General features: G+C 45.3%; 36 non-coding genes across 36 annotated transcripts; 17 read left to right on the forward strand and 19 right to left on the reverse strand.

Annotated features, from left to right (window-relative positions):
* Positions 1–530: 530 nt before the first annotated feature.
* On the reverse strand, positions 531–612 carry trnas-gcu (transfer RNA serine (anticodon GCU)). The gene has a single exon. It is a non-coding gene; the product is annotated as a tRNA-Ser (tRNA).
* Positions 613–1,986: 1,374 nt separating this feature from the next.
* Positions 1,987–2,068, reverse strand: trnas-gcu (transfer RNA serine (anticodon GCU)). The gene has a single exon. It is a non-coding gene; the product is annotated as a tRNA-Ser (tRNA).
* A 144-nt stretch (positions 2,069–2,212) lies between these two features.
* Positions 2,213–2,285, forward strand: trnaa-agc (transfer RNA alanine (anticodon AGC)). The gene has a single exon. It is a non-coding gene; the product is annotated as a tRNA-Ala (tRNA).
* Positions 2,286–3,254: 969 nt separating this feature from the next.
* Positions 3,255–3,336, reverse strand: trnas-gcu (transfer RNA serine (anticodon GCU)). The gene has a single exon. It is a non-coding gene; the product is annotated as a tRNA-Ser (tRNA).
* A 144-nt stretch (positions 3,337–3,480) lies between these two features.
* Positions 3,481–3,553, forward strand: trnaa-agc (transfer RNA alanine (anticodon AGC)). The gene has a single exon. It is a non-coding gene; the product is annotated as a tRNA-Ala (tRNA).
* Positions 3,554–4,520: 967 nt separating this feature from the next.
* Positions 4,521–4,602, reverse strand: trnas-gcu (transfer RNA serine (anticodon GCU)). The gene has a single exon. It is a non-coding gene; the product is annotated as a tRNA-Ser (tRNA).
* Positions 4,603–4,746: 144 nt separating this feature from the next.
* trnaa-agc (transfer RNA alanine (anticodon AGC)) lies at positions 4,747–4,819 on the forward strand. The gene has a single exon. It is a non-coding gene; the product is annotated as a tRNA-Ala (tRNA).
* Positions 4,820–5,788: 969 nt separating this feature from the next.
* Positions 5,789–5,870, reverse strand: trnas-gcu (transfer RNA serine (anticodon GCU)). The gene has a single exon. It is a non-coding gene; the product is annotated as a tRNA-Ser (tRNA).
* A 144-nt stretch (positions 5,871–6,014) lies between these two features.
* trnaa-agc (transfer RNA alanine (anticodon AGC)) lies at positions 6,015–6,087 on the forward strand. Its single transcript has one exon. It is a non-coding gene; the product is annotated as a tRNA-Ala (tRNA).
* A 1,157-nt stretch (positions 6,088–7,244) lies between these two features.
* On the reverse strand, positions 7,245–7,326 carry trnas-gcu (transfer RNA serine (anticodon GCU)). The gene has a single exon. It is a non-coding gene; the product is annotated as a tRNA-Ser (tRNA).
* Positions 7,327–7,470: 144 nt separating this feature from the next.
* trnaa-agc (transfer RNA alanine (anticodon AGC)) lies at positions 7,471–7,543 on the forward strand. The gene has a single exon. It is a non-coding gene; the product is annotated as a tRNA-Ala (tRNA).
* Positions 7,544–8,701: 1,158 nt separating this feature from the next.
* trnas-gcu (transfer RNA serine (anticodon GCU)) lies at positions 8,702–8,783 on the reverse strand. Its single transcript has one exon. It is a non-coding gene; the product is annotated as a tRNA-Ser (tRNA).
* Positions 8,784–8,927: 144 nt separating this feature from the next.
* Positions 8,928–9,000, forward strand: trnaa-agc (transfer RNA alanine (anticodon AGC)). Its single transcript has one exon. It is a non-coding gene; the product is annotated as a tRNA-Ala (tRNA).
* Positions 9,001–9,967: 967 nt separating this feature from the next.
* On the reverse strand, positions 9,968–10,049 carry trnas-gcu (transfer RNA serine (anticodon GCU)). Its single transcript has one exon. It is a non-coding gene; the product is annotated as a tRNA-Ser (tRNA).
* A 144-nt stretch (positions 10,050–10,193) lies between these two features.
* Positions 10,194–10,266, forward strand: trnaa-agc (transfer RNA alanine (anticodon AGC)). Its single transcript has one exon. It is a non-coding gene; the product is annotated as a tRNA-Ala (tRNA).
* A 968-nt stretch (positions 10,267–11,234) lies between these two features.
* trnas-gcu (transfer RNA serine (anticodon GCU)) lies at positions 11,235–11,316 on the reverse strand. The gene has a single exon. It is a non-coding gene; the product is annotated as a tRNA-Ser (tRNA).
* Positions 11,317–11,460: 144 nt separating this feature from the next.
* Positions 11,461–11,533, forward strand: trnaa-agc (transfer RNA alanine (anticodon AGC)). The gene has a single exon. It is a non-coding gene; the product is annotated as a tRNA-Ala (tRNA).
* A 1,157-nt stretch (positions 11,534–12,690) lies between these two features.
* On the reverse strand, positions 12,691–12,772 carry trnas-gcu (transfer RNA serine (anticodon GCU)). The gene has a single exon. It is a non-coding gene; the product is annotated as a tRNA-Ser (tRNA).
* A 144-nt stretch (positions 12,773–12,916) lies between these two features.
* On the forward strand, positions 12,917–12,989 carry trnaa-agc (transfer RNA alanine (anticodon AGC)). Its single transcript has one exon. It is a non-coding gene; the product is annotated as a tRNA-Ala (tRNA).
* Positions 12,990–13,958: 969 nt separating this feature from the next.
* On the reverse strand, positions 13,959–14,040 carry trnas-gcu (transfer RNA serine (anticodon GCU)). Its single transcript has one exon. It is a non-coding gene; the product is annotated as a tRNA-Ser (tRNA).
* Positions 14,041–14,184: 144 nt separating this feature from the next.
* Positions 14,185–14,257, forward strand: trnaa-agc (transfer RNA alanine (anticodon AGC)). The gene has a single exon. It is a non-coding gene; the product is annotated as a tRNA-Ala (tRNA).
* A 1,157-nt stretch (positions 14,258–15,414) lies between these two features.
* Positions 15,415–15,496, reverse strand: trnas-gcu (transfer RNA serine (anticodon GCU)). The gene has a single exon. It is a non-coding gene; the product is annotated as a tRNA-Ser (tRNA).
* A 144-nt stretch (positions 15,497–15,640) lies between these two features.
* Positions 15,641–15,713, forward strand: trnaa-agc (transfer RNA alanine (anticodon AGC)). The gene has a single exon. It is a non-coding gene; the product is annotated as a tRNA-Ala (tRNA).
* Positions 15,714–16,680: 967 nt separating this feature from the next.
* Positions 16,681–16,762, reverse strand: trnas-gcu (transfer RNA serine (anticodon GCU)). The gene has a single exon. It is a non-coding gene; the product is annotated as a tRNA-Ser (tRNA).
* A 144-nt stretch (positions 16,763–16,906) lies between these two features.
* On the forward strand, positions 16,907–16,979 carry trnaa-agc (transfer RNA alanine (anticodon AGC)). Its single transcript has one exon. It is a non-coding gene; the product is annotated as a tRNA-Ala (tRNA).
* Positions 16,980–17,947: 968 nt separating this feature from the next.
* On the reverse strand, positions 17,948–18,029 carry trnas-gcu (transfer RNA serine (anticodon GCU)). The gene has a single exon. It is a non-coding gene; the product is annotated as a tRNA-Ser (tRNA).
* A 144-nt stretch (positions 18,030–18,173) lies between these two features.
* On the forward strand, positions 18,174–18,246 carry trnaa-agc (transfer RNA alanine (anticodon AGC)). The gene has a single exon. It is a non-coding gene; the product is annotated as a tRNA-Ala (tRNA).
* Positions 18,247–19,213: 967 nt separating this feature from the next.
* trnas-gcu (transfer RNA serine (anticodon GCU)) lies at positions 19,214–19,295 on the reverse strand. Its single transcript has one exon. It is a non-coding gene; the product is annotated as a tRNA-Ser (tRNA).
* A 144-nt stretch (positions 19,296–19,439) lies between these two features.
* On the forward strand, positions 19,440–19,512 carry trnaa-agc (transfer RNA alanine (anticodon AGC)). The gene has a single exon. It is a non-coding gene; the product is annotated as a tRNA-Ala (tRNA).
* A 968-nt stretch (positions 19,513–20,480) lies between these two features.
* Positions 20,481–20,562, reverse strand: trnas-gcu (transfer RNA serine (anticodon GCU)). Its single transcript has one exon. It is a non-coding gene; the product is annotated as a tRNA-Ser (tRNA).
* Positions 20,563–20,706: 144 nt separating this feature from the next.
* trnaa-agc (transfer RNA alanine (anticodon AGC)) lies at positions 20,707–20,779 on the forward strand. The gene has a single exon. It is a non-coding gene; the product is annotated as a tRNA-Ala (tRNA).
* A 968-nt stretch (positions 20,780–21,747) lies between these two features.
* trnas-gcu (transfer RNA serine (anticodon GCU)) lies at positions 21,748–21,829 on the reverse strand. Its single transcript has one exon. It is a non-coding gene; the product is annotated as a tRNA-Ser (tRNA).
* Positions 21,830–21,973: 144 nt separating this feature from the next.
* trnaa-agc (transfer RNA alanine (anticodon AGC)) lies at positions 21,974–22,046 on the forward strand. The gene has a single exon. It is a non-coding gene; the product is annotated as a tRNA-Ala (tRNA).
* Positions 22,047–23,015: 969 nt separating this feature from the next.
* On the reverse strand, positions 23,016–23,097 carry trnas-gcu (transfer RNA serine (anticodon GCU)). Its single transcript has one exon. It is a non-coding gene; the product is annotated as a tRNA-Ser (tRNA).
* A 144-nt stretch (positions 23,098–23,241) lies between these two features.
* Positions 23,242–23,314, forward strand: trnaa-agc (transfer RNA alanine (anticodon AGC)). The gene has a single exon. It is a non-coding gene; the product is annotated as a tRNA-Ala (tRNA).
* A 968-nt stretch (positions 23,315–24,282) lies between these two features.
* trnas-gcu (transfer RNA serine (anticodon GCU)) lies at positions 24,283–24,364 on the reverse strand. Its single transcript has one exon. It is a non-coding gene; the product is annotated as a tRNA-Ser (tRNA).
* Positions 24,365–24,419: the final 55 nt, after the last annotated feature.

Raw genomic sequence — 24,419 nt, forward strand, 5'->3', positions numbered from 1 at the left:
TGAATACCTCTGGCTGTTTGTCAAAACACAGCCAGTTTTGCCACAGTAAAGTATAAGCAGCAAGTGCTCTACCATTTGAACTAACTCCCTTGGGAGTTTCCATTGCTCTCTCCGATTCAGATGTATTGTTCAACCATGTGTGAAAACCATAGAACTTCTTTTCATTGGTTCCATAGGAACCAATGGAACCAGGTAAATTTGTGTGTCATCTGCATCACGTTCAAACCGCATGCTGTATTTTCGAAGAAATGAGCCCAAGGAAAGCATCTGCAGGGATAAAAGCATTGGCCAGAGAATAGAGACCCGAAGGACTCCACGTGTGCAGAGCGATATGGATTAGCAGCCCTCGGACAGGTCGTCTGCGTTTTCCAGTAAGTGTCTGATCCAGTTCACCTTCCACAGTTGCAAGAAGACTGGTTTATTGTCATAATGCATCGTGTTTTGTCACAACAAAGTGCAAGTGTTCTGCTGTTTGAACCAATTCAATCTTCTTGCCTTGTAAATAAGGCAGATTAAAGTAGACTGCACTGCGACGAGGATGGGATTCGAACCCACGCGTGCAGAGCACAATGGATTAGCAGTCCATCGCCTTAACCACTCGGCCACCTCGTCCTGTTCCGCCTGCATTTTCCAGGTAACGTCGGACCCAGGTCACCATCCAGATTGTAAACATAGATCTGGAAAGTCTAGAAAAGTGTGCAGTGGAGGGGCAGAGGAGGAGTCGAAGTGGGCGGGGCTAAAATATTCTCAGATGTAGGGGAATTAGCTCAAATGGTAGAGCGCTCGCTTAGCATGTGAGAGGTAGCGGGATCGATGCCCGCATTCTCCAATAGTCTTTGGCTTCAGTTGAGAAGATAATGTGGAAAAATCAATGCCACCTCAGAAATGGCTTGGATTGATAGAGTGACATACTGTGGATTTACTGAAATCAAGTTGGCCTTTTGGAAGCTTTCTTGCTCTCTGTTTGAAAGGCTGTAAAATGTACCTCTCCCAGAAGGCAAGTTTATTCAATGAAATTCCAGCCCATCATCATCAAGGAATATCTTGTAAGACTTGCTCTCGTTGCTAACCCTAACCTAACTTTGTAAATTTCCTATAAAGACTAGAAAAGTCTAACAACCATTCCCTCAACAATCTCGCGACTGAAGAAATGGCCCTGTGTGAGCAAGGGCCCTTCTCCTCACACTTTCTACCCAAGGGGTGAATGCAGCCCTGTTTTGGGGTGACCTAAACTGCACTGTGTTCAGTTTATCCTTTTCTTCAGCAGTGAATACCTCTGGCTGTTTGTCAAAACACAGCCAGTTTTGCCACAGTAAAGTATAAGCAGCAAGTGCTCTACCATTTGAACTAACTCCCTTGGGAGTTTCCATTGCTCTCTCCGATTCAGATGTATTGTTCAACCATGTGTGAAAACCATAGAACTTCTTTTCATTGGTTCCATAGGAACCAATGGAACCAGGTAAATTTGTGTGTCATCTGCATCACGTTCAAACCGCATGCTGTATTTTCGAAGAAATGAGCCCAAGGAAAGCATCTGCAGGGATAAAAGCATTGGCCAGAGAATAGAGACCCGAAGGACTCCACGTGTGCAGAGCGATATGCGAAATTTACCTGGTTCCATTGGTTCCTATGGAACCAATGGAACCAGGTAAATTTGTGTGTCATCTGCATCACGTTCAAACCGCATGCTGTATTTTCGAAGAAATGAGCCCAAGGAAAGCATCTGCAGGGATAAAAGCATTGGCCAGAGAATAGAGACCCGAAGGACTCCACGTGTGCAGAGCGATATGGATTAGCAGCCCTCGGACAGGTCGTCTGCGTTTTCTAGTAAGTGTCTGATCCAGTTCACCTTCCACAGTTGCAAGAACACTGGTTTATTGTCATAATGCATCGTGTTTTGTCACAACAAAGTGCAAGTGTTCTGCTGTTTGAACCAATTCAATCTTCTTGCCTTGTAAATAAGGCAGATTAAAGTAGACTGCACTGCGACGAGGATGGGATTCGAACCCACGCGTGCAGAGCACAATGGATTAGCAGTCCATCGCCTTAACCACTCGGCCACCTCGTCCTGTTCCGCCTGCATTTTCCAGGTAACGTCGGACCCAGGTCACCATCCAGATTGTATACATAGATCTGGAAAGTCTAGAAAAGTGTGCAGTGGAGGGGCAGAGGAGGAGTCGAAGTGGGCGGGGCTAAAATATTCTCAGATATAGGGGAATTAGCTCAAATGGTAGAGCGCTCGCTTAGCATGCGAGAGGTAGCGGGATCGATGCCCGCATTCTCCAATAGTCTTTGGCTTCAGTTGAGAAGATAATGTGGAAAAATCAATGCCACCTCAGAAATGGCTTGGATTGATAGAGTGACATACTGTGGATTTACTGAAATCAAGTTGGCCTTTTGGAAGCTTTCTTGCTCTCTGTTTGAAAGGCTGTAAAATGTACCTCTCCCAGAAGGCAAGTTTATTCAATGAAATTCCAGCCCATCATCAATCAAGGAATATCTTGTAAGACTTGCTCTCGTTGCTAACCCTAACCTAACTTTGTAAATTTCCTATAAAGACTAGAAAAGTCTAACAACCATTCCTTCAACAATCTCGCGACTGAAGAAATGGCCTTGTGTGAGCAAGGGCCCTTCTCCTCACACTTTCTACCCAAGGGGTGAATGCAGCCCTGTTTTGGGGTGACCTAAACTGCACTGTGTTCAGTTTATCCTTTTCTTCAGCAGTGAATACCTCTGGCTGTTTGTCAAAACACAGCCAGTTTTGCCACAGTAAAGTATAAGCAGCAAGTGCTCTACCATTTGAACTAACTCCCTTGGGAGTTTCCATTGCTCTCTCCGATTCAGATGTATTGTTCAACCATGTGTGAAAACCATAGAACTTCTTTTCATTGGTTCCATAGGAACCAATGGAACCAGGTAAATTTGTGTGTCATCTGCATCACGTTCAAACCGCATGCTGTATTTTCGAAGAAATGAGCCCAAGGAAAGCATCTGCAGGGATAAAAGCATTGGCCAGAGAATAGAGACCCGAAGGACTCCACATGTGCAGAACGATATGGATTAGCAGCCCTCGGACAGGTCGTCTGCGTTTTCCAGTAAGTGTCTGATCCAGTTCACCTTCCACAGTTGCAAGAACACTGGTTTATTGTCATAGTGCATCGTGTTTTGTCACAACAAAGTGCAAGTGTTCTGCTGTTTGAACCAATTCAATCTTCTTGCCTTGTAAATAAGGCAGATTAAAGTAGACTGCACTGCGACGAGGATGGGATTCGAACCCACGCGTGCAGAGCACAATGGATTAGCAGTCCATCGCCTTAACCACTCGGCCACCTCGTCCTGTTCCGCCTGCATTTTCCAGGTAACGTCGGACCCAGGTCACCATCCAGATTGTAAACATAGATCTGGAAAGTCTAGAAAAGTGTGCAGTGGAGGGGCAGAGGAGGAGTCGAAGTGGGCGGGGCTAAAATATTCTCAGATGTAGGGGAATTAGCTCAAATGGTAGAGCGCTCGCTTAGCATGCGAGAGGTAGCGGGATCGATGCCCGCATTCTCCAATAGTCTTTGGCTTCAGTTGAGAAGATAATGTGGAAAAATCAATGCCACCTCAGAAATGGCTTGGATTGATAGAGTGACATACTGTGGATTTACTGAAATCAAGTTGGCCTTTTGGAAGCTTTCTTGCTCTCTGTTTGAAAGGCTGTAAAATGTACCTCTCCCAGAAGGCAAGTTTATTCAATGAAATTCCAGCCCATCATCATCAAGGAATATCTTGTAAGACTTGCTCTCGTTGCTAACCCTAACCTAACTTTGTAAATTTCCTATAAAGACTAGAAAAGTCTAACAACCATTCCCTCAACAATCTCGCGACTGAAGAAATGGCCCTGTGTGAGCAAGGGCCCTTCTCCTCACACTTTCTACCCAAGGGGTGAATGCAGCCCTGTTTTGGGGTGACCTAAACTGCACTGTGTTCAGTTTATCCTTTTCTTCAGCAGTGAATACCTCTGGCTGTTTGTCAAAACACAGCCAGTTTTGCCACAGTAAAGTATAAGCAGCAAGTGCTCTACCATTTGAACTAACTCCCTTGGGAGTTTCCATTGCTCTCTCCGATTCAGATGTATTGTTCAACCATGTGTGAAAACCATAGAACTTCTTTTCATTGGTTCCATAGGAACCAATGGAACCAGGTAAATTTGTGTGTCATCTGCATCACGTTCAAACCGCATGCTGTATTTTCGAAGAAATGAGCCCAAGGAAAGCATCTGCAGGGATAAAAGCATTGGCCAGAGAATAGAGACCCGAAGGACTCCACATGTGCAGAGCGATATGGATTAGCAGCCCTCGGACAGGTCGTCTGCGTTTTCCAGTAAGTGTCTGATCCAGTTCACCTTCCACAGTTGCAAGAACACTGGTTTATTGTCATAGTGCATCGTGTTTTGTCACAACAAGTGCAAGTGTTCTGCTGTTTGAACCAATTCAATCTTCTTGCCTTGTAAATAAGGCAGATTAAAGTAGACTGCACTGCGACGAGGATGGGATTCGAACCCACGCGTGCAGAGCACAATGGATTAGCAGTCCATCGCCTTAACCACTCGGCCACCTGGTCCTGTTCCCCCTGCATTTTCCAGGTAACGTCGGACCCAGGTCACCATCCAGATTGTATACATAGATCTGGAAAGTCTAGAAAAGTGTGCAGTGGAGGGGCAGAGGAGGAGTCGAAGTGGGCGGGGCTAAAATATTCTCAGACATAGGGGAATTAGCTCAAATGGTAGAGCGCTCGCTTAGCATGCGAGAGGTAGCGGGATCGATGCCCGCATTCTCCAATAGTCTTTGGCTTCAGTTGAGAAGATAATGTGGAAAAATCAATGCCACCTCAGAAATGGCTTGGATTGATAGAGTGACATACTGTGGATTTACTGAAATCAAGTTGGCCTTTTGGAAGCTTTCTTGCTCTCTGTTTGAAAGGCTGTAAAATGTACCTCTCCCAGAAGGCAAGTTTATTCAATGAAATTCCAGCCCATCATCAATCAAGGAATATCTTGTAAGACTTGCTCTCGTTGCTAACCCTAACCTAACTTTGTAAATTTCCTATAAAGACTAGAAAAGTCTAACAACCATTCCCTCAACAATCTCGCGACTGAAGAAATGGCCCTGTGTGAGCAAGGGCCCTTCTCCTCACACTTTCTACCCAAGGGGTGAATGCAGCCCTGTTTTGGGGTGACCTAAACTGCACTGTGTTCAGTTTATCCTTTTCTTCAGCAGTGAATACCTCTGGCTGTTTGTCAAAACACAGCCAGTTTTGCCACAGTAAAGTATAAGCAGCAAGTGCTCTACCATTTGAACTAACTCCCTTGGGAGTTTCCATTGCTCTCTCCGATTCAGATGTATTGTTCAACCATGTGTGAAAACCATAGAACTTCTTTTCATTGGTTCCATAGGAACCAATGGAACCAGGTAAATTTGTGTGTCATCTGCATCACGTTCAAACCGCATGCTGTATTTTCGAAGAAATGAGCCCAAGGAAAGCATCTGCAGGGATAAAAGCATTGGCCAGAGAATAGAGACCCGAAGGACTCCACGTGTGCAGAGCGATATGGATTAGCAGCCCTCGGACAGGTCGTCTGCGTTTTCCAGTAAGTGTCTGATCCAGTTCACCTTCCACAGTTGCAAGAAGACTGGTTTATTGTCATAATGCATCGTGTTTTGTCACAACAAAGTGCAAGTGTTCTGCTGTTTGAACCAATTCAATCTTCTTGCCTTGTAAATAAGGCAGATTAAAGTAGACTGCACTGCGACGAGGATGGGATTCGAACCCACGCGTGCAGAGCACAATGGATTAGCAGTCCATCGCCTTAACCACTCGGCCACCTCGTCCTGTTCCGCCTGCATTTTCCAGGTAACGTCGGACCCAGGTCACCATCCAGATTGTAAACATAGATCTGGAAAGTCTAGAAAAGTGTGCAGTGGAGGGGCAGAGGAGGAGTCGAAGTGGGCGGGGCTAAAATATTCTCAGATGTAGGGGAATTAGCTCAAATGGTAGAGCGCTCGCTTAGCATGCGAGAGGTAGCGGGATCGATGCCCGCATTCTCCAATAGTCTTTGGCTTCAGTTGAGAAGATAATGTGGAAAAATCAATGCCACCTCAGAAATGGCTTGGATTGATAGAGTGACATACTGTGGATTTACTGAAATCAAGTTGGCCTTTTGGAAGCTTTCTTGCTCTCTGTTTGAAAGGCTGTAAAATGTACCTCTCCCAGAAGGCAAGTTTATTCAATGAAATTCCAGCCCATCATCATCAAGGAATATCTTGTAAGACTTGCTCTCGTTGCTAACCCTAACCTAACTTTGTAAATTTCCTATAAAGACTAGAAAAGTCTAACAACCATTCCCTCAACAATCTCGCGACTGAAGAAATGGCCCTGTGTGAGCAAGGGCCCTTCTCCTCACACTTTCTACCCAAGGGGTGAATGCAGCCCTGTTTTGGGGTGACCTAAACTGCACTGTGTTCAGTTTATCCTTTTCTTCAGCAGTGAATACCTCTGGCTGTTTGTCAAAACACAGCCAGTTTTGCCACAGTAAAGTATAAGCAGCAAGTGCTCTACCATTTGAACTAACTCCCTTGGGAGTTTCCATTGCTCTCTCCGATTCAGATGTATTGTTCAACCATGTGTGAAAACCATAGAACTTCTTTTCATTGGTTCCATAGGAACCAATGGAACCAGGTAAATTTGTGTGTCATCTGCATCACGTTCAAACCGCATGCTGTATTTTCGAAGAAATGAGCCCAAGGAAAGCATCTGCAGGGATAAAAGCATTGGCCAGAGAATAGAGACCCGAAGGACTCCACGTGTGCAGAGCGATATGCGAAATTTACCTGGTTCCATTGGTTCCTATGGAACCAATGGAACCAGGTAAATTTGTGTGTCATCTGCATCACGTTCAAACCGCATGCTGTATTTTCGAAGAAATGAGCCCAAGGAAAGCATCTGCAGGGATAAAAGCATTGGCCAGAGAATAGAGACCCGAAGGACTCCACGTGTGCAGAGCGATATGGATTAGCAGCCCTCGGACAGGTCGTCTGCGTTTTCCAGTAAGTGTCTGATCCAGTTCACCTTCCACAGTTGCAAGAACACTGGTTTATTGTCATAATGCATCGTGTTTTGTCACAACAAAGTGCAAGTGTTCTGCTGTTTGAACCAATTCAATCTTCTTGCCTTGTAAATAAGGCAGATTAAAGTAGACTGCACTGCGACGAGGATGGGATTCGAACCCACGCGTGCAGAGCACAATGGATTAGCAGTCCATCGCCTTAACCACTCGGCCACCTCGTCCTGTTCCGCCTGCATTTTCCAGGTAACGTCGGACCCAGGTCACCATCCAGATTGTATACATAGATCTGGAAAGTCTAGAAAAGTGTGCAGTGGAGGGGCAGAGGAGGAGTCGAAGTGGGCGGGGCTAAAATATTCTCAGATATAGGGGAATTAGCTCAAATGGTAGAGCGCTCGCTTAGCATGCGAGAGGTAGCGGGATCGATGCCCGCATTCTCCAATAGTCTTTGGCTTCAGTTGAGAAGATAATGTGGAAAAATCAATGCCACCTCAGAAATGGCTTGGATTGATAGAGTGACATACTGTGGATTTACTGAAATCAAGTTGGCCTTTTGGAAGCTTTCTTGCTCTCTGTTTGAAAGGCTGTAAAATGTACCTCTCCCAGAAGGCAAGTTTATTCAATGAAATTCCAGCCCATCATCAATCAAGGAATATCTTGTAAGACTTGCTCTCGTTGCTAACCCTAACCTAACTTTGTAAATTTCCTATAAAGACTAGAAAAGTCTAACAACCATTCCCTCAACAATCTCGCGACTGAAGAAATGGCCCTGTGTGAGCAAGGGCCCTTCTCCTCACACTTTCTACCCAAGGGGTGAATGCAGCCCTGTTTTGGGGTGACCTAAACTGCACTGTGTTCAGTTTATCCTTTTCTTCAGCAGTGAATACCTCTGGCTGTTTGTCAAAACACAGCCAGTTTTGCCACAGTAAAGTATAAGCAGCAAGTGCTCTACCATTTGAACTAACTCCCTTGGGAGTTTCCATTGCTCTCTCCGATTCAGATGTATTGTTCAACCATGTGTGAAAACCATAGAACTTCTTTTCATTGGTTCCATAGGAACCAATGGAACCAGGTAAATTTGTGTGTCATCTGCATCACGTTCAAACCGCATGCTGTATTTTCGAAGAAATGAGCCCAAGGAAAGCATCTGCAGGGATAAAAGCATTGGCCAGAGAATAGAGACCCGAAGGACTCCACGTGTGCAGAGCGATATGCGAAATTTACCTGGTTCCATTGGTTCCTATGGAACCAATGGAAGCAGGTAAATTTGTGTGTCATCTGCATCACGTTCAAACCGCATGCTGTATTTTCGAAGAAATGAGCCCAAGGAAAGCATCTGCAGGGATAAAAGCATTGGCCAGAGAATAGAGACCCGAAGGACTCCACATGTGCAGAACGATATGGATTAGCAGCCCTCGGACAGGTCGTCTGCGTTTTCCAGTAAGTGTCTGATCCAGTTCACCTTCCACAGTTGCAAGAACACTGGTTTATTGTCATAGTGCATCGTGTTTTGTCACAACAAAGTGCAAGTGTTCTGCTGTTTGAACCAATTCAATCTTCTTGCCTTGTAAATAAGGCAGATTAAAGTAGACTGCACTGCGACGAGGATGGGATTCGAACCCACGCGTGCAGAGCACAATGGATTAGCAGTCCATCGCCTTAACCACTCGGCCACCTCGTCCTGTTCCGCCTGCATTTTCCAGGTAACGTCGGACCCAGGTCACCATCCAGATTGTATACATAGATCTGGAAAGTCTAGAAAAGTGTGCAGTGGAGGGGCAGAGGAGGAGTCGAAGTGGGCGGGGCTAAAATATTCTCAGATATAGGGGAATTAGCTCAAATGGTAGAGCGCTCGCTTAGCATGCGAGAGGTAGCGGGATCGATGCCCGCATTCTCCAATAGTCTTTGGCTTCAGTTGAGAAGATAATGTGGAAAAATCAATGCCACCTCAGAAATGGCTTGGATTGATAGTGACATACTGTGGATTTACTGAAATCAAGTTGGCCTTTTGGAAGCTTTCTTGCTCTCTGTTTGAAAGGCTGTAAAATGTACCTCTCCCAGAAGGCAAGTTTATTCAATGAAATTCCAGCCCATCATCAATCAAGGAATATCTTGTAAGACTTGCTCTCGTTGCTAACCCTAACCTAACTTTGTAAATTTCCTATAAAGACTAGAAAAGTCTAACAACCATTCCTTCAACAATCTCGCGACTGAACAAATGGCCTTGTGTGAGCAAGGGCCCTTCTCCTCACACTTTCTACCCAAGGGGTGAATGCAGCCCTGTTTTGGGGTGACCTAAACTGCACTGTGTTCAGTTTATCCTTTTCTTCAGCAGTGAATACCTCTGGCTGTTTGTCAAAACACAGCCAGTTTTGCCACAGTAAAGTATAAGCAGCAAGTGCTCTACCATTTGAACTAACTCCCTTGGGAGTTTCCATTGCTCTCTCCGATTCAGATGTATTGTTCAACCATGTGTGAAAACCATAGAACTTCTTTTCATTGGTTCCATAGGAACCAATGGAACCAGGTAAATTTGTGTGTCATCTGCATCACGTTCAAACCGCATGCTGTATTTTCGAAGAAATGAGCCCAAGGAAAGCATCTGCAGGGATAAAAGCATTGGCCAGAGAATAGAGACCCGAAGGACTCCACATGTGCAGAGCGATATGGATTAGCAGCCCTCGGACAGGTCGTCTGCGTTTTCCAGTAAGTGTCTGATCCAGTTCACCTTCCACAGTTGCAAGAACACTGGTTTATTGTCATAGTGCATCGTGTTTTGTCACAACAAAGTGCAAGTGTTCTGCTGTTTGAACCAATTCAATCTTCTTGCCTTGTAAATAAGGCAGATTAAAGTAGACTGCACTGCGACGAGGATGGGATTCGAACCCACGCGTGCAGAGCACAATGGATTAGCAGTCCATCGCCTTAACCACTCGGCCACCTCGTCCTGTTCCGCCTGCATTTTCCAGGTAACGTCGGACCCAGGTCACCATCCAGATTGTAAACATAGATCTGGAAAGTCTAGAAAAGTGTGCAGTGGAGGGGCAGAGGAGGAGTCGAAGTGGGCGGGGCTAAAATATTCTCAGACATAGGGGAATTAGCTCAAATGGTAGAGCGCTCGCTTAGCATGCGAGAGGTAGCGGGATCGATGCCCGCATTCTCCAATAGTCTTTGGCTTCAGTTGAGAAGATAATGTGGAAAAATCAATGCCACCTCAGAAATGGCTTGGATTGATAGAGTGACATACTGTGGATTTACTGAAATCAAGTTGGCCTTTTGGAAGCTTTTTGCTCTCTGTTTGAAAGGCTGTAAAATGTACCTCTCCCAGAAGGCAAGTTTATTCAATGAAATTCCAGCCCATCATCAATCAAGGAATATCTTATAAGACTTGCTCTCGTTGCTAACCCTAACCTAACTTTGTAAATTTCCTATAAAGACTAGAAAAGTCTAACAACCATTCCTTCAACAATCTCGCGACTGAAGAAATGGCCTTGTGTGAGCAAGGGCCCTTCTCCTCACACTTTCTACCCAAGGGGTGAATGCAGCCCTGTTTTGGGGTGACCTAAACTGCACTGTGTTCAGTTTATCCTTTTCTTCAGCAGTGAATACCTCTGGCTGTTTGTCAAAACACAGCCAGTTTTGCCACAGTAAAGTATAAGCAGCAAGTGCTCTACCATTTGAACTAACTCCCTTGGGAGTTTCCATTGCTCTCTCCGATTCAGATGTATTGTTCAACCATGTGTGAAAACCATAGAACTTCTTTTCATTGGTTCCATAGGAACCAATGGAACCAGGTAAATTTGTGTGTCATCTGCATCACGTTCAAACCGCATGCTGTATTTTCGAAGAAATGAGCCCAAGGAAAGCATCTGCAGGGATAAAAGCATTGGCCAGAGAATAGAGACCCGAAGGACTCCACATGTGCAGAACGATATGGATTAGCAGCCCTCGGACAGGTCGTCTGCGTTTTCCAGTAAGTGTCTGATCCAGTTCACCTTCCACAGTTGCAAGAACACTGGTTTATTGTCATAGTGCATCGTGTTTTGTCACAACAAAGTGCAAGTGTTCTGCTGTTTGAACCAATTCAATCTTCTTGCCTTGTAAATAAGGCAGATTAAAGTAGACTGCACTGCGACGAGGATGGGATTCGAACCCACGCGTGCAGAGCACAATGGATTAGCAGTCCATCGCCTTAACCACTCGGCCACCTCGTCCTGTTCCGCCTGCATTTTCCAGGTAACGTCGCACCCAGGTCACCATCCAGATTGTAAACATAGATCTGGAAAGTCTAGAAAAGTGTGCAGTGGAGGGGCAGAGGAGGAGTCGAAGTGGGCGGGGCTAAAATATTCTCAGATGTAGGGGAATTAGCTCAAATGGTAGAGCGCTCGCTTAGCATGCGAGAGGTAGCGGGATCGATGCCCGCATTCTCCAATAGTCTTTGGCTTCAGTTGAGAAGATAATGTGGAAAAATCAATGCCACCTCAGAAATGGCTTGGATTGATAGAGTGACATACTGTGGATTTACTGAAATCAAGTTGGCCTTTTGGAAGCTTTCTTACTCTCTGTTTGAAAGGCTGTAAAATGTACCTCTCCCAGAAGGCAAGTTTATTCAATGAAATTCCAGCCCATCATCATCAAGGAATATCTTGTAAGACTTGCTCTCGTTGCTAACCCTAACCTAACTTTGTAAATTTCCTATAAAGACTAGAAAAGTCTAACAACCATTCCCTCAACAATCTCGCGACTGAAGAAATGGCCCTGTGTGAGCAAGGGCCCTTCTCCTCACACTTTCTACCCAAGGGGTGAATGCAGCCCTGTTTTGGGGTGACCTAAACTGCACTGTGTTCAGTTTATCCTTTTCTTCAGCAGTGAATACCTCTGGCTGTTTGTCAAAACACAGCCAGTTTTGCCACAGTAAAGTATAAGCAGCAAGTGCTCTACCATTTGAACTAACTCCCTTGGGAGTTTCCATTGCTCTCTCCGATTCAGATGTATTGTTCAACCATGTGTGAAAACCATAGAACTTCTTTTCATTGGTTCCATAGGAACCAATGGAACCAGGTAAATTTGTGTGTCATCTGCATCACGTTCAAACCGCATGCTGTATTTTCGAAGAAATGAGCCCAAGGAAAGCATCTGCAGGGATAAAAGCATTGGCCAGAGAATAGAGACCCGAAGGACTCCACGTGTGCAGAGCGATATGCGAAATTTACCTGGTTCCATTGGTTCCTATGGAACCAATGGAACCAGGTAAATTTGTGTGTCATCTGCATCATGTTCAAACCGCATGCTGTATTTTCGAAGAAATGAGCCCAAGGAAAGCATCTGCAGGGATAAAAGCATTGGCCAGAGAATAGAGACCCGAAGGACTCCACGTGTGCAGAGCGATATGGATTAGCAGCCCTCGGACAGGTCGTCTGCGTTTTCCAGTAAGTGTCTGATCCAGTTCACCTTCCACAGTTGCAAGAACACTGGTTTATTGTCATAATGCATCGTGTTTTGTCACAACAAAGTGCAAGTGTTCTGCTGTTTGAACCAATTCAATCTTCTTGCCTTGTAAATAAGGCAGATTAAAGTAGACTGCACTGCGACGAGGATGGGATTCGAACCCACGCGTGCAGAGCACAATGGATTAGCAGTCCATCGCCTTAACCACTCGGCCACCTCGTCCTGTTCCGCCTGCATTTTCCAGGTAACGTCGGACCCAGGTCACCATCCAGATTGTATACATAGATCTGGAAAGTCTAGAAAAGTGTGCAGTGGAGGGGCAGAGGAGGAGTCGAAGTGGGCGGGGCTAAAATATTCTCAGATATAGGGGAATTAGCTCAAATGGTAGAGCGCTCGCTTAGCATGCGAGAGGTAGCGGGATCGATGCCCGCATTCTCCAATAGTCTTTGGCTTCAGTTGAGAAGATAATGTGGAAAAATCAATGCCACCTCAGAAATGGCTTGGATTGATAGAGTGACATACTGTGGATTTACTGAAATCAAGTTGGCCTTTTGGAAGCTTTCTTGCTCTCTGTTTGAAAGGCTGTAAAATGTACCTCTCCCAGAAGGCAAGTTTATTCAATGAAATTCCAGCCCATCATCAATCAAGGAATATCTTGTAAGACTTGCTCTCGTTGCTAACCCTAACCTAACTTTGTAAATTTCCTATAAAGACTAGAAAAGTCTAACAACCATTCCCTCAACAATCTCGCGACTGAAGAAATGGCCCTGTGTGAGCAAGGGCCCTTCTCCTCACACTTTCTACCCAAGGGGTGAATGCAGCCCTGTTTTGGGGTGACCTAAACTGCACTGTGTTCAGTTTATCCTTTTCTTCAGCAGTGAATACCTCTGGCTGTTTGTCAAAACACAGCCAGTTTTGCCACAGTAAAGTATAAGCAGCAAGTGCTCTACCATTTGAACTAACTCCCTTGGGAGTTTCCATTGCTCTCTCCGATTCAGATGTATTGTTCAACCATGTGTGAAAACCATAGAACTTCTTTTCATTGGTTCCATAGGAACCAATGGAACCAGGTAAATTTGTGTGTCATCTGCATCACGTTCAAACCGCATGCTGTATTTTCGAAGAAATGAGCCCAAGGAAAGCATCTGCAGGGATAAAAGCATTGGCCAGAGAATAGAGACCCGAAGGACTCCACGTGTGCAGAGCGATATGGATTAGCAGCCCTCGGACAGGTCGTCTGCGTTTTCCAGTAAGTGTCTGATCCAGTTCACCTTCCACAGTTGCAAGAAGACTGGTTTATTGTCATAATGCATCGTGTTTTGTCACAACAAAGTGCAAGTGTTCTGCTGTTTGAACCAATTCAATCTTCTTGCCTTGTAAATAAGGCAGATTAAAGTAGACTGCACTGCGACGAGGATGGGATTCGAACCCACGCGTGCAGAGCACAATGGATTAGCAGTCCATCGCCTTAACCACTCGGCCACCTCGTCCTGTTCCGCCTGCATTTTCCAGGTAACGTCGGACCCAGGTCACCATCCAGATTGTAAACATAGATCTGGAAAGTCTAGAAAAGTGTGCAGTGGAGGGGCAGAGGAGGAGTCGAAGTGGGCGGGGCTAAAATATTCTCAGATGTAGGGGAATTAGCTCAAATGGTAGAGCGCTCGCTTAGCATGCGAGAGGTAGCGGGATCGATGCCCGCATTCTCCAATAGTCTTTGGCTTCAGTTGAGAAGATAATGTGGAAAAATCAATGCCACCTCAGAAATGGCTTGGATTGATAGAGTGACATACTGTGGATTTACTGAAATCAAGTTGGCCTTTTGGAAGCTTTCTTGCTCTCTGTTTGAAAGGCTGTAAAATGTACCTCTCCCAGAAGGCAAGTTTATTCAATGAAATTCCAGCCCATCATCATCAAGGAATATCTTGTAAGACTTGCTCTCGTTGCTAACCCTAACCTAACTTTGTAAATTTCCTATAAAGACTAGAAAAGTCTAACAACCATTCCCTCAACAATCTCGCGACTGAAGAAATGGCCCTGTGTGAGCAAGGGCCCTTCTCCTCACACTTTCTACCCAAGGGGTGAATGCAGCCCTGTTTTGGGGTGACCTAAACTGCACTGTGTTCAGTTTATCCTTTTCTTCAGCAGTGAATACCTCTGGCTGTTTGTCAAAACACAGCCAGTTTTGCCACAGTAAAGTATAAGCAGCAAGTGCTCTACCATTTGAACTAACTCCCTTGGGAGTTTCCATTGCTCTCTCCGATTCAGATGTATTGTTCAACCATGTGTGAAAACCATAGAACTTCTTTTCATTGGTTCCATAGGAACCAATGGAACCAGGTAAATTTGTGTGTCATCTGCATCACGTTCAAACCGCATGCTGTATTTTCGAAGAAATGAGCCCAAGGAAAGCATCTGCAGGGATAAAAGCATTGGCCAGAGAATAGAGACACGAAGGACTCCACGTGTGCAGAGCGATATGCGAAATTTACCTGGTTCCATTGGTTCCTATGGAACCAATGGAAGCAGGTAAATTTGTGTGTCATCTGCATCACGTTCAAACCGCATGCTGTATTTTCGAAGAAATGAGCCCAAGGAAAGCATCTGCAGGGATAAAAGCATTGGCCAGAGAATAGAGACCCGAAGGACTCCACATGTGCAGAACGATATGGATTAGCAGCCCTCGGACAGGTCGTCTGCGTTTTCCAGTAAGTGTCTGATCCAGTTCACCTTCCACAGTTGCAAGAACACTGGTTTATTGTCATAGTGCATCGTGTTTTGTCACAACAAAGTGCAAGTGTTCTGCTGTTTGAACCAATTCAATCTTCTTGCCTTGTAAATAAGGCAGATTAAAGTAGACTGCACTGCGACGAGGATGGGATTCGAACCCACGCGTGCAGAGCACAATGGATTAGCAGTCCATCGCCTTAACCACTCGGCCACCTCGTCCTGTTCCGCCTGCATTTTCCAGGTAACGTCGGACCCAGGTCACCATCCAGATTGCATACATAGATCTGGAAAGTCTAGAAAAGTGTGCAGTGGAGGGGCAGAGGAGGAGTCGAAGTGGGCGGGGCTAAAATATTCTCAGATATAGGGGAATTAGCTCAAATGGTAGAGCGCTCGCTTAGCATGCGAGAGGTAGCGGGATCGATGCCCGCATTCTCCAATAGTCTTTGGCTTCAGTTGAGAAGATAATGTGGAAAAATCAATGCCACCTCAGAAATGGCTTGGATTGATAGTGACATACTGTGGATTTACTGAAATCAAGTTGGCCTTTTGGAAGCTTTCTTGCTCTCTGTTTGAAAGGCTGTAAAATGTACCTCTCCCAGAAGGCAAGTTTATTCAATGAAATTCCAGCCCATCATCAATCAAGGAATATCTTGTAAGACTTGCTCTCGTTGCTAACCCTAACCTAACTTTGTAAATTTCCTATAAAGACTAGAAAAGTCTAACAACCATTCCTTCAACAATCTCGCGACTGAACAAATGGCCTTGTGTGAGCAAGGGCCCTTCTCCTCACACTTTCTACCCAAGGGGTGAATGCAGCCCTGTTTTGGGGTGACCTAAACTGCACTGTGTTCAGTTTATCCTTTTCTTCAGCAGTGAATACCTCTGGCTGTTTGTCAAAACACAGCCAGTTTTGCCACAGTAAAGTATAAGCAGCAAGTGCTCTACCATTTGAACTAACTCCCTTGGGAGTTTCCATTGCTCTCTCCGATTCAGATGTATTGTTCAACCATGTGTGAAAACCATAGAACTTCTTTTCATTGGTTCCATAGGAACCAATGGAACCAGGTAAATTTGTGTGTCATCTGCATCACGTTCAAACCGCATGCTGTATTTTCGAAGAAATGAGCCCAAGGAAAGCATCTGCAGGGATAAAAGCATTGGCCAGAGAATAGAGACCCGAAGGACTCCACATGTGCAGAGCGATATGGATTAGCAGCCCTCGGACAGGTCGTCTGCGTTTTCCAGTAAGTGTCTGATCCAGTTCACCTTCCACAGTTGCAAGAACACTGGTTTATTGTCATAGTGCATCGTGTTTTGTCACAACAAAGTGCAAGTGTTCTGCTGTTTGAACCAATTCAATCTTCTTGCCTTGTAAATAAGGCAGATTAAAGTAGACTGCACTGCGACGAGGATGGGATTCGAACCCACGCGTGCAGAGCACAATGGATTAGCAGTCCATCGCCTTAACCACTCGGCCACCTCGTCCTGTTCCGCCTGCATTTTCCAGGTAACGTCGCACCCAGGTCACCATCCAGATTGTAAACATAGATCTGGAAAGTCTAGAAAAGTGTGCAGTGGAGGGGCAGAGGAGGAGTCGAAGTGGGCGGGGCTAAAATATTCTCAGATGTAGGGGAATTAGCTCAAATGGTAGAGCGCTCGCTTAGCATGCGAGAGGTAGCGGGATCGATGCCCGCATTCTCCAATAGTCTTTGGCTTCAGTTGAGAAGATAATGTGGAAAAATCAATGCCACCTCAGAAATGGCTTGGATTGATAGAGTGACATACTGTGGATTTACTGAAATCAAGTTGGCCTTTTGGAAGCTTTTTGCTCTCTGTTTGAAAGGCTGTAAAATGTACCTCTCCCAGAAGGCAAGTTTATTCAATGAAATTCCAGCCCATCATCAATCAAGGAATATCTTGTAAGACTTGCTCTCGTTGCTAACCCTAACCTAACTTTGTAAATTTCCTATAAAGACTAGAAAAGTCTAACAACCATTCCTTCAACAATCTCGCGACTGAAGAAATGGCCTTGTGTGAGCAAGGGCCCTTCTCCTCACACTTTCTACCCAAGGGGTGAATGCAGCCCTGTTTTGGGGTGACCTAAACTGCACTGTGTTCAGTTTATCCTTTTCTTCAGCAGTGAATACCTCTGGCTGTTTGTCAAAACACAGCCAGTTTTGCCACAGTAAAGTATAAGCAGCAAGTGCTCTACCATTTGAACTAACTCCCTTGGGAGTTTCCATTGCTCTCTCCGATTCAGATGTATTGTTCAACCATGTGTGAAAACCATAGAACTTCTTTTCATTGGTTCCATAGGAACCAATGGAACCAGGTAAATTTGTGTGTCATCTGCATCACGTTCAAACCGCATGCTGTATTTTCGAAGAAATGAGCCCAAGGAAAGCATCTGCAGGGATAAAAGCATTGGCCAGAGAATAGAGACCCGAAGGACTCCACATGTGCAGAACGATATGGATTAGCAGCCCTCGGACAGGTCGTCTGCGTTTTCCAGTAAGTGTCTGATCCAGTTCACCTTCCACAGTTGCAAGAACACTGGTTTATTGTCATAGTGCATCGTGTTTTGTCACAACAAAGTGCAAGTGTTCTGCTGTTTGAACCAATTCAATCTTCTTGCCTTGTAAATAAGGCAGATTAAAGTAGACTGCACTGCGACGAGGATGGGATTCGAACTCACGCGTGCAGAGCACAATGGATTAGCAGTCCATCGCCTTAACCACTCGGCCACCTCGTCCTGTTCCGCCTGCATTTTCCAGGTAACGTCGCACCCAGGTCACCATCCAGATTGTAAACATAGATCTGGAAAGTCTAGAAAAGTGTGCAGTGGAGGGGCAGAGGAGGAGTCGAAGTGGGCGGGGCTAAAATATTCTCAGATGTAGGGGAATTAGCTCAAATGGTAGAGCGCTCGCTTAGCATGCGAGAGGTAGCGGGATCGATGCCCGCATTCTCCAATAGTCTTTGGCTTCAGTTGAGAAGATAATGTGGAAAAATCAATGCCACCTCAGAAATGGCTTGGATTGATAGAGTGACATACTGTGGATTTACTGAAATCAAGTTGGCCTTTTGGAAGCTTTCTTGCTCTCTGTTTGAAAGGCTGTAAAATGTACCTCTCCCAGAAGGCAAGTTTATTCAATGAAATTCCAGCCCATCATCATCAAGGAATATCTTGTAAGACTTGCTCTCGTTGCTAACCCTAACCTAACTTTGTAAATTTCCTATAAAGACTAGAAAAGTCTAACAACCATTCCCTCAACAATCTCGCGACTGAAGAAATGGCCCTGTGTGAGCAAGGGCCCTTCTCCTCACACTTTCTACCCAAGGGGTGAATGCAGCCCTGTTTTGGGGTGACCTAAACTGCACTGTGTTCAGTTTATCCTTTTCTTCAGCAGTGAATACCTCTGGCTGTTTGTCAAAACACAGCCAGTTTTGCCACAGTAAAGTATAAGCAGCAAGTGCTCTACCATTTGAACTAACTCCCTTGGGAGTTTCCATTGCTCTCTCCGATTCAGATGTATTGTTCAACCATGTGTGAAAACCATAGAACTTCTTTTCATTGGTTCCATAGGAACCAATGGAACCAGGTAAATTTGTGTGTCATCTGCATCACGTTCAAACCGCATGCTGTATTTTCGAAGAAATGAGCCCAAGGAAAGCATCTGCAGGGATAAAAGCATTGGCCAGAGAATAGAGACCCGAAGGACTCCACATGTGCAGAGCGATATGGATTAGCAGCCCTCGGACAGGTCGTCTGCGTTTTCCAGTAAGTGTCTGATCCAGTTCACCTTCCACAGTTGCAAGAACACTGGTTTATTGTCATAGTGCATCGTGTTTTGTCACAACAAGTGCAAGTGTTCTGCTGTTTGAACCAATTCAATCTTCTTGCCTTGTAAATAAGGCAGATTAAAGTAGACTGCACTGCGACGAGGATGGGATTCGAACCCACGCGTGCAGAGCACAATGGATTAGCAGTCCATCGCCTTAACCACTCGGCCACCTGGTCCTGTTCCCCCTGCATTTTCCAGGTAACGTCGGACCCAGGTCACCATCCAGATTGTATACATAGATCTGGAAAGTCTAGAAAAGTGTGCAGTGGAGGGGCAGAGGAGGAGTCGAAGTGGGCGGGGCTAAAATATTCTCAGACATAGGGGAATTAGCTCAAATGGTAGAGCGCTCGCTTAGCATGCGAGAGGTAGCGGGATCGATGCCCGCATTCTCCAATAGTCTTTGGCTTCAGTTGAGAAGATAATGTGGAACAATCAATGCCACCTCAGAAATGGCTTGGATTGATAGAGTGACATACTGTGGATTTACTGAAATCAAGTTGGCCTTTTGGAAGCTTTCTTGCTCTCTGTTTGAAAGGCTGTAAAATGTACCTCTCCCAGAAGGCAAGTTTATTCAATGAAATTCCAGCCCATCATCAATCAAGGAATATCTTGTAAGACTTGCTCTCGTTGCTAACCCTAACCTAACTTTGTAAATTTCCTATAAAGACTAGAAAAGTCTAACAACCATTCCCTCAACAATCTCGCGACTGAAGAAATGGCCCTGTGTGAGCAAGGGCCCTTCTCCTCACACTTTCTACCCAAGGGGTGAATGCAGCCCTGTTTTGGGGTGACCTAAACTGCACTGTGTTCAGTTTATCCTTTTCTTCAGCAGTGAATACCTCTGGCTGTTTGTCAAAACACAGCCAGTTTTGCCACAGTAAAGTATAAGCAGCAAGTGCTCTACCATTTGAACTAACTCCCTTGGGAGTTTCCATTGCTCTCTCCGATTCAGATGTATTGTTCAACCATGTGTGAAAACCATAGAACTTCTTTTCATTGGTTCCATAGGAACCAATGGAACCAGGTAAATTTGTGTGTCATCTGCATCACGTTCAAACCGCATGCTGTATTTTCGAAGAAATGAGCCCAAGGAAAGCATCTGCAGGGATAAAAGCATTGGCCAGAGAATAGAGACCCGAAGGACTCCACGTGTGCAGAGCGATATGGATTAGCAGCCCTCGGACAGGTCGTCTGCGTTTTCCAGTAAGTGTCTGATCCAGTTCACCTTCCACAGTTGCAAGAAGACTGGTTTATTGTCATAATGCATCGTGTTTTGTCACAACAAGTGCAAGTGTTCTGCTGTTTGAACCAATTCAATCTTCTTGCCTTGTAAATAAGGCAGATTAAAGTAGACTGCACTGCGACGAGGATGGGATTCGAACCCACGCGTGCAGAGCACAATGGATTAGCAGTCCATCGCCTTAACCACTCGGCCACCTGGTCCTGTTCCCCCTGCATTTTCCAGGTAACGTCGGACCCAGGTCACCATCCAGATTGTATACATAGATCTGGAAAGTCTAGAAAAGTGTGCAGTGGAGGGGCAGAGGAGGAGTCGAAGTGGGCGGGGCTAAAATATTCTCAGACATAGGGGAATTAGCTCAAATGGTAGAGCGCTCGCTTAGCATGCGAGAGGTAGCGGGATCGATGCCCGCATTCTCCAATAGTCTTTGGCTTCAGTTGAGAAGATAATGTGGAAAAATCAATGCCACCTCAGAAATGGCTTGGATTGATAGAGTGACATACTGTGGATTTACTGAAATCAAGTTGGCCTTTTGGAAGCTTTCTTGCTCTCTGTTTGAAAGGCTGTAAAATGTACCTCTCCCAGAAGGCAAGTTTATTCAATGAAATTCCAGCCCATCATCAATCAAGGAATATCTTGTAAGACTTGCTCTCGTTGCTAACCCTAACCTAACTTTGTAAATTTCCTATAAAGACTAGAAAAGTCTAACAACCATTCCCTCAACAATCTCGCGACTGAAGAAATGGCCCTGTGTGAGCAAGGGCCCTTCTCCTCACACTTTCTACCCAAGGGGTGAATGCAGCCCTGTTTTGGGGTGACCTAAACTGCACTGTGTTCAGTTTATCCTTTTCTTCAGCAGTGAATACCTCTGGCTGTTTGTCAAAACACAGCCAGTTTTGCCACAGTAAAGTATAAGCAGCAAGTGCTCTACCATTTGAACTAACTCCCTTGGGAGTTTCCATTGCTCTCTCCGATTCAGATGTATTGTTCAACCATGTGTGAAAACCATAGAACTTCTTTTCATTGGTTCCATAGGAACCAATGGAACCAGGTAAATTTGTGTGTCATCTGCATCACGTTCAAACCGCATGCTGTATTTTCGAAGAAATGAGCCCAAGGAAAGCATCTGCAGGGATAAAAGCATTGGCCAGAGAATAGAGACCCGAAGGACTCCACATGTGCAGAGCGATATGGATTAGCAGCCCTCGGACAGGTCGTCTGCGTTTTCCAGTAAGTGTCTGATCCAGTTCACCTTCCACAGTTGCAAGAACACTGGTTTATTGTCATAGTGCATCGTGTTTTGTCACAACAAGTGCAAGTGTTCTGCTGTTTGAACCAATTCAATCTTCTTGCCTTGTAAATAAGGCAGATTAAAGTAGACTGCACTGCGACGAGGATGGGATTCGAACCCACGCGTGCAGAGCACAATGGATTAGCAGTCCATCGCCTTAACCACTCGGCCACCTGGTCCTGTTCCCCCTGCATTTTCCAGGTAACGTCGGACCCAGGTCACCATCCAGATTGTATACATAGATCTGGAAAGTCTAGAAAAGTGTGCAGTGGAGGGGCAGAGGAGGAGTCGAAGTGGGCGGGGCTAAAATATTCTCAGACATAGGGGAATTAGCTCAAATGGTAGAGCGCTCGCTTAGCATGCGAGAGGTAGCGGGATCGATGCCCGCATTCTCCAATAGTCTTTGGCTTCAGTTGAGAAGATAATGTGGAAAAATCAATGCCACCTCAGAAATGGCTTGGATTGATAGAGTGACATACTGTGGATTTACTGAAATCAAGTTGGCCTTTTGGAAGCTTTCTTGCTCTCTGTTTGAAAGGCTGTAAAATGTACCTCTCCCAGAAGGCAAGTTTATTCAATGAAATTCCAGCCCATCATCAATCAAGGAATATCTTGTAAGACTTGCTCTCGTTGCTAACCCTAACCTAACTTTGTAAATTTCCTATAAAGACTAGAAAAGTCTAACAACCATTCCCTCAACAATCTCGCGACTGAAGAAATGGCCCTGTGTGAGCAAGGGCCCTTCTCCTCACACTTTCTACCCAAGGGGTGAATGCAGCCCTGTTTTGGGGTGACCTAAACTGCACTGTGTTCAGTTTATCCTTTTCTTCAGCAGTGAATACCTCTGGCTGTTTGTCAAAACACAGCCAGTTTTGCCACAGTAAAGTATAAGCAGCAAGTGCTCTACCATTTGAACTAACTCCCTTGGGAGTTTCCATTGCTCTCTCCGATTCAGATGTATTGTTCAACCATGTGTGAAAACCATAGAACTTCTTTTCATTGGTTCCATAGGAACCAATGGAACCAGGTAAATTTGTGTGTCATCTGCATCACGTTCAAACCGCATGCTGTATTTTCGAAGAAATGAGCCCAAGGAAAGCATCTGCAGGGATAAAAGCATTGGCCAGAGAATAGAGACCCGAAGGACTCCACGTGTGCAGAGCGATATGGATTAGCAGCCCTCGGACAGGTCGTCTGCGTTTTCCAGTAAGTGTCTGATCCAGTTCACCTTCCACAGTTGCAAGAAGACTGGTTTATTGTCATAATGCATCGTGTTTTGTCACAACAAAGTGCAAGTGTTCTGCTGTTTGAACCAATTCAATCTTCTTGCCTTGTAAATAAGGCAGATTAAAGTAGACTGCACTGCGACGAGGATGGGATTCGAACCCACGCGTGCAGAGCACAATGGATTAGCAGTCCATCGCCTTAACCACTCGGCCACCTCGTCCTGTTCCGCCTGCATTTTCCAGGTAACGTCGGACCCAGGTCACCATCCAGATTGTAAACATAGATCTGGAAAGTCTAGAAAAGTGTGCAGTGGAGGGGCAGAGGAGGAGTCGAAGTGGGCGGGGCTAAAATATTCTCAGATGTAGGGGAATTAGCTCAAATGGTAGAGCGCTCGCTTAGCATGCGAGAGGTAGCGGGATCGATGCCCGCATTCTCCAATAGACTTTGGCTTCAGTTGAGAAGATAATGTGGAAAAATCAATGCCACCTCAGAAATGGCTTGGATTGATAGAGTGACATACTGTGGATTTACTGAAATCAAGTTGGCCTTTTGGAAGCTTTCTTGCTCTCTGTTTGAAAGGCTGTAAAATGTACCTCTCCCAGAAGGCAAGTTTATTCAATGAAATTCCAGCCCATCATCATCAAGGAATATCTTGTAAGACTTGCTCTCGTTGCTAACCCTAACCTAACTTTGTAAATTTCCTATAAAGACTAGAAAAGTCTAACAACCATTCCCTCAACAATCTCGCGACTGAAGAAATGGCCCTGTGTGAGCAAGGGCCCTTCTCCTCACACTTTCTACCCAAGGGGTGAATGCAGCCCTGTTTTGGGGTGACCTAAACTGCACTGTGTTCAGTTTATCCTTTTCTTCAGCAGTGAATACCTCTGGCTGTTTGTCAAAACACAGCCAGTTTTGCCACAGTAAAGTATAAGCAGCAAGTGCTCTACCATTTGAACTAACTCCCTTGGGAGTTTCCATTGCTCTCTCCGATTCAGATGTATTGTTCAACCATGTGTGAAAACCATAGAACTTCTTTTCATTGGTTCCATAGGAACCAATGGAACCAGGTAAATTTGTGTGTCATCTGCATCACGTTCAAACCGCATGCTGTATTTTCGAAGAAATGAGCCCAAGGAAAGCATCTGCAGGGATAAAAGCATTGGCCAGAGAATAGAGACCCGAAGGACTCCACATGTGCAGAGCGATATGGATTAGCAGCCCTCGGACAGGTCGTCTGCGTTTTCCAGTAAGTGTCTGATCCAGTTCACCTTCCACAGTTGCAAGAAGACTGGTTTATTGTCATAATGCATCGTGTTTTGTCACAACAAAGTGCAAGTGTTCTGCTGTTTGAACCAATTCAATCTTCTTGCCTTGTAAATAAGGCAGATTAAAGTAGACTGCACTGCGACGAGGATGGGATTCGAACCCACGCGTGCAGAGCACAATGGATTAGCAGTCCATCGCCTTAACCACTCGGCCACCTCGTCCTGTTCCGCCTGCATTTTCCAGGTAACGTCGGACCCAGGTCACCATCCAGATTGT

The sequence above is a fragment of the Centropristis striata genome, chromosome 18, assembly GCF_030273125.1.
Source record: "Centropristis striata isolate RG_2023a ecotype Rhode Island chromosome 18, C.striata_1.0, whole genome shotgun sequence".
In the NCBI taxonomy this organism is placed as follows: domain Eukaryota; kingdom Metazoa; phylum Chordata; class Actinopteri; order Perciformes; family Serranidae; genus Centropristis; species Centropristis striata.